At 49.8% G+C, this 6000-nt stretch overlaps 1 protein-coding gene across 4 annotated transcripts in view; it reads right to left on the reverse strand.

Moving 5' to 3' along the window:
* The window catches only part of ST6GAL2 (ST6 beta-galactoside alpha-2,6-sialyltransferase 2), a 97119-nt gene extending 92128 nt beyond the window's left edge, over positions 1-4991 (reverse strand). For 2 of the 4 annotated variants that reach the window (XM_084872477.1, XM_084872474.1), the window contains exon 1: positions 4687-4787. The gene's annotated coding sequence lies outside the window, so the exon portion shown is untranslated. Of the gene's footprint in view, positions 1-4115; positions 4188-4686; positions 4788-4937 lie in introns of those variants that run through there. The other 2 variants (XM_084872475.1, XM_084872476.1) reach the window with 2 other exon arrangements.
* Positions 4992-6000: the final 1009 nt, after the last annotated feature.

A 6000-nucleotide genomic window follows, 5' to 3' on the forward strand; every position in this document is an offset into this window, starting at 1 on the left:
TAATAAAGCATTTCTTCTCAGGCTCAAACACTAGAAGCAGCCTAGAGTAGAATGTAACATGTGAATTATAAACTTGTGAAAACAGAGACTCGTAATCAAGATATTCAGAGTTTTTCTTCACAGCATAGTCCCTTATGATTTAGCCATTGTATTTCTAAATGTCCCAAGAGACTACTTTATGAACTTGCTCTCTTCATCAACCCAGTACCTCAAACACGAGGATAATTTTCTTGAGTCTTAGCTTAAATTTTTCCTTGGAAATTTTACTTGCTCTGACAACCCTTCCTATGAGCTTGAATTTTATCTAATACTGAATGCCTGGATAGTGCAAACTTTAGGAGCAGTTTGTAAGCTGCTGCTGAAGCCTCTTTCAGCTTCCAGCTTCTGGTAGATACATGGGCTTTCTGTCTGCATGGCCCCATGCTAGCCCCTTCCATCCTATGCAATCTTCAAAATCCAACCACTGTTTGGACAAGTGAAAGCTCACAGTCCCAACTATTCTCTGGCCCTGACAAAAGGATAGGAGGAGTCATTCCCCTTCCCTGTAGAGTCATTCTCAGTCTAACAGCATGGACTTTGGAGACACAAGACCCCAGGTCCAATTCCCAGCTCTGCCACTTTCTCACCAGGAGATTTTGGAGGAAGGTGCTTCACCTTACTGCGGCTGTCTCCTCACCTGTCTAATGGGGATGATAATATGTCCCAGGGCTGTGGCTAAGGTGTGCTTTGATAAGTATGAGGAGGAAAGGGTAGGGTGTGGCATATAGGAAGTTCCAATCAGTGGCTGTGTCGTTCTTTGAATTACTATTCTCCCATGTACTACACGGTGTTTGAAGAGCTGTCCAACATGCTTAATAAATGTTCTCTTTTGAGCATAAGAATTAGCTTTGCATATGCCAGAATGTGTAATTATCAATTTCATGGAATCTCAGCACCAGAAGACACCTTGGAGTGGATTTAATCTGAGTCTTCATCTTACAGCCCTAAAGCTGAGCTCGGGTGAGGACCAGACTTCCGAGTGGGTCCCTGCAGGGCCACAATCCCTGGGACTCAGTTCGGAAGGCCCCATGAGCTTTTCTGGATGCTTTGCTCTGAGAATGTTCAGTGCAAAACTGCAAACCCAACCTTCACACCCTCCTAGTTTGTTAGAGCCCATGTCTACCTTGAATTCCAAATTCTCCTTTAGAGCAGACCATAGAGGGCAGCAGAAACCAGGGGGAGGGGGACACAGAGAAAAGTTCCATGCAAACAAAACTCCCCAAGAATGAGCAGCATTCCTCTGATTCATTCCCACCCACACAACACTTCCTTCCCCATAACAGGTGCACTTGGTGTAGTGCAACAGCCCAGAACCTGCAGGTGGCAACTGCTGGGAACCAGCTTTTACCAAGAGCAAAAGCCTTCAGATGGCCCAGTTCCCACCTCACACCCTTTAAAGGTATGGCTGCCATTTACGCAAGTCTAGGTGGGTTCCAAGCATTTCTGAATTGCAGCTACTCCCCACCAATGTCTTTTTGGGGGAGAATTTGGAATTTCAGATTAGGATGGGATTTAGTAAGAGGTATACTTAATAATGTTTACAAACAAATCTGTAAAAAATAGGAAGGGGGGCTTTCAGAAAATGGCAGGTATATTAAATTGAAAGTCTGATGTTTACTTGCTAACAGGAGCTGGTCATCTATACCACAAACTGTCTTTGGTCTTGGCATCAGCTGAATAACATTAAAAATTTCTGTATGAATGTGCCGCTGCACTTTCTGGGTTCCAAAATTAGTACCTGAGTCTGTGTAATTATTTCCCTTACAGTCAGTTGTGAATTTCATCCCACAGTTCTTTTTTAAGGAGCAGCTTTCAGGGCTTAGCCACTCAAAACTTAACATACATCGACCATGAGGACATTAGCTTTTGCTTATATGTTAAGCAAATCAAATAAAGTACAATTAAAATTAAGATCATATAACAGAAGATCCAGGAGGGGGAAAAAGCATATTTAAAGAGAAGATGCATATTAGTACTCTAAACAAAAGAGACTATCATCATGTGTAAGATATTTTTATTGAAAAATATCAAGAATGAGTCATCAAATCTGCAAATTAATTGAAAACATCTCAAAGGACACATGTCTGCAAGTTTTGGAAAGAAACCCACCAGTTGTTTACCTAAGCAGAAGATGTAGAAACCTAGGAATGAGTTTGTTGTTTTAGAGAAAACTTAGCACTTGAGAAATGCTTAGATAAATTCTAGACCAAGAGTATAAAATTTCAGTTACTATATACAGTTGATCAGAGACACACACACTTAAATCATCTTATAAAGAGGAGAAACTGGGATGGGGGGGGGGGGTGGAGAACAAAACACAAAAACTCCAGAAGCAAGTATCTACAGGAATTTCTCAGCAACCACTTCCTGACTTAACTAATCTCTCTGGCTGGCCACAAATCCTTCCCTAGACCCAGTTTAAGTCTTCACCTCAGAGGAATCCCTTTCACTCTTAATTATCCTCATCAGAAACCAAGCAGAGTTGATTGCTCTTCTCTGCATAATAAGTCTATTCACATATTTTCAAATATTAAATTATGTTGGCCTAGAATCCTCCAGTCTAAATATACTCACTTCTGTATCATGTCTCCCCGCATAATAAACTCACCAATGCTGGTCTGACTCTGAACGCTGTCTCCACCTCCTCCTTGGGCGCAGAGCTCCACTAGGAGTGGATGCTTCTCCTGCACCAAGCAAAGGTAAAATGCTACACTCTTACCAATCACAATAAAAGCTGAATCAAGAACTCAACATGTTTAAGTGCCCCTTTTTCCTTTTACTTAACTGTAAATTTAAGGCACCTATTATTTTAGGCTTTCCTCCATTTTGATCACAAAATCCATACGCTATAGTCAACAGTTTTTCTAATGCATTAGTAGGAAATGCAAACCTTCAAGTGTAAACATTTTTGTTGTGGGTTGTAGAAAATCGGTAAAGAGAAAGGAGAATGGGTAAAAAGAGGTTCCAGGATACACATTCTTTTTCCTTTAAAAGATACGTTAACCCTAACTAAATTCACAACAGGATGAAACATCGCATATTAATTTATTGAAATTCTTCATTCATCAAATTTTATTTCAAAATGGCAAAATAAGTTGGCCAAATTAAAAAAAAAAAGTATCAAGTTACTCGCACCAGGCTTTTTAAACCTGCAAATAATACTTAAATAGCAAACATGTGAGTCCAGCAACGCTGCCCTAGCCAGCAGAGTCCACGAGCTGAGGCCCCGCGTGCTCCTTTCCAGATTAGAACATCAATGGCACGGAAAACAAAGAGTTCGACCAAACATAGTTTGCACTCGCCCAATTTTCAGCATGACCAGGAAAATAAACTCACAAAAATCCAGCCAGGCACGGACTTTTCTCCCACAGTGCTTCTCGGATTTCAAAACAGCCTTGGAACTTCAGTTGACCAAACACACAGGGTTCGTGGAGACACCTGGGAGGCGACCACAAGTGTCCCCGGATTCCTGGAAAGTAGCTTCTCCCTGCAGAGCTGCTGGCTCTGGGAGGCAGCGCTTGCTGGAGTCTCGGTTCCCAGCACCGTCAAATCGGAACGCGGTGGAGGTCCATTTGGTACTGAAAGAAAGCATCAACCACCCTCTCTCAGGGAGCAAAAGTAAGACAACCCAATAGCAGGAGTTCTCCTGCATACAAAAAACAAGCACCCGGTATTTAGGATCTGCAAGGTCCATTTTGTCCCTAATCACTTACAGCTAACACAAAACTAGAATCAGTAGAATGCGCTTTAAGCTTTAAGAAGTGCAGTTTCTCAAGGGGGAAGGGTCTAGTAAGACAATTAAAAACCTAGATTCCTTTCCAGAACCGAAATAAAATAAAAGGTCACTATGACTGAGCCACAGGGGCACAACTGCCCCTTCCCAAAGCGCAAGCCCTCCATTTCGCTCGCCCTTTCAAGAATTCCCTGTTTCTCCCCCCAAAGTACCCTCAATGCCCCCACCCTTCCCCCCAAACACAGGTCGGGCTCCTCGTCGCCCAGACTAGCTCCGCACTGAGCTGCGCGGTGGTGACACGGAGGAGGACGCAGGCCCCTAGCGCGACCCCAGCTCTCCTCACCCGCCTGCTCCGGCGCCGCGGGGCTCCGCTCCCCGGCTCTGGGCGCTGCGTCCGGGGACGTGCGTGTCACACTCTGTCCTCCTGCAGCGGCTCGGGCTGCGCGCGCCACGCGCTCCCACACTCACCCGCCGCCCCTGGAGCGGCCCCGCCCGGAGCCCCCGCCACGCGCCGCGGAACTTGGGGCTGCAGACCCCAAACGCGCAGCTCAGGTCCTCCCGCGGGCGGCCGCCCCTCCCGCGCCGGGCAGCCTCCGGAGCCCAGGGCGACCCGCGCTCGTGTCTCGGGGGCCTGCAGGGTCGCCTCCCCGGGGCCGGAGCGGCTCGGCGCCGGGCGACAGCTGCAGCGCGGCGGGTGGCACGGCCTCGGGCCCGCGCGAGGCTGCGGGAGGCTCCGCGCCCGTCGCCTCATTGTTCCAGCTGCGGGCGGCGCGGGCGGGGGAAGGATGGCGGCCTCAGCGGCGGGCCGGGCACAGGCTCCGGACCCCCCGCGCACAGGCAGCGCCGCGCCCGCCCCGAGGTCAGCGCCGCCTCTGCCTCCGCGGCCCCTCCGCTCCCCACGGGCCTGGGCTCACCGAGCGGGGGGCGCCACACCGCGAAGTTGCACTCTCCCCGCTACCCGCGCCCCCCCAGGCTGGCCTGCGGCTGGCTGGAGCTGGCGGAGTGCTCGGCGGGCACTCCTGGGCGGCTCGCCGAGCCCTCCCCAGGCAGAGAACGATGGCAGCCTGGCTGCGGGGGGCTGCGCGGGCTGCGCGGCTGCCTAAAATGGCATGCCTCTCCCCAGCCAGCCACTGCCTCCGGCAGCCTGGGTTTCCCCAAGGGTTACCTGTACGGGCTCCGCCTGGCACTGCACCTGGCATCCAACGTGCCCTCAGGTCCCAGAAGGCGCAGGGATGCAGGAATGTGACGGACCATGGGTGGCGTGGAGGCGAGTCCGTGCGCCTGGCCCCGCGGAAGGGAGGCTTTGTGTACCTTCTCAACACACATCCGCAGCTCCCAAAGCCGGTACCTGCGCACCAGACAGCGTCCGCGAGCCGGCCAGAGTGGGGCACCGCGGAGCACAGCATCCTCCAGGGCCGCTGCTTCCCTTTGTTCTTGCTCCGCAGGCTTTGCACTGCCCGCTGGCCCTCTGTCTTGTGAGTGTCTTCTAAGGATTTACGAGCTTCACCTTCCACTTGGAAAGGGCCTCCCACTGAGTTCAGTGTATGTGTGTGTGTGTGTGTGTGTGGGGGGGGGGGGTGTCTTAGAGACTCCACCTGCCCACCTCTGGCTCCAGAGGGGCAGAAAAGTTCTCGGGTGGTGGAGAACCAGCTGTGGGCCAGGTAGCTGGATCTGGCGGATGCAGCCCCAGTAGCCGCAGCAGGGTGTGTATCTGCTGGAGTGTGGAATGTCCATTTGTTACGGTGGCTCTCAGCTCTTGCTCTTCCCAGGCGGCCCAGCTGGTCCTGGGACCAGAGACCCGCCGCCCTTTGTTTGCTGGTAAACACGCTCCTTTAAAGTTTAATGCGATTCCCCGCGTGTGCTAAGGTGGCCGTGGGACCTTGTTCCTTACCCAGTAGTCCTCTTAGGGACACAAAGAGCTGTTCAGGTATGGGGGAGCGCCCAGGTGGAACAAGGTTGAATTAAGTAGTGCCCATCTCAGAGGAACAAGAAGTTACTCTCATTCTGACCCTTCCTCCCTCCTCCCTCCCTGGCTAATATTTTGGAGACAAAAACCCTTCACTAGATCTACTATTTTAAAAATTCGTATTTAAGTTTATTTAACTAATCAAGGCTTTTTAGAAGAAAACAATTAATTGGGCACCAAATTCATTAGGTATTTGAGTGCCTAGTAAAATACCTAATGAATTTGGTGCACAGTTAATTGTTTTCTAGTAAGTGCTGGGAAA

The sequence above is a fragment of the Pipistrellus hanaki genome (genome assembly GCF_964339955.1).
Source record: "Pipistrellus hanaki genome assembly, chromosome: 2".
Taxonomy (NCBI): Eukaryota; Metazoa; Chordata; class Mammalia; order Chiroptera; family Vespertilionidae; genus Pipistrellus; species Pipistrellus hanaki.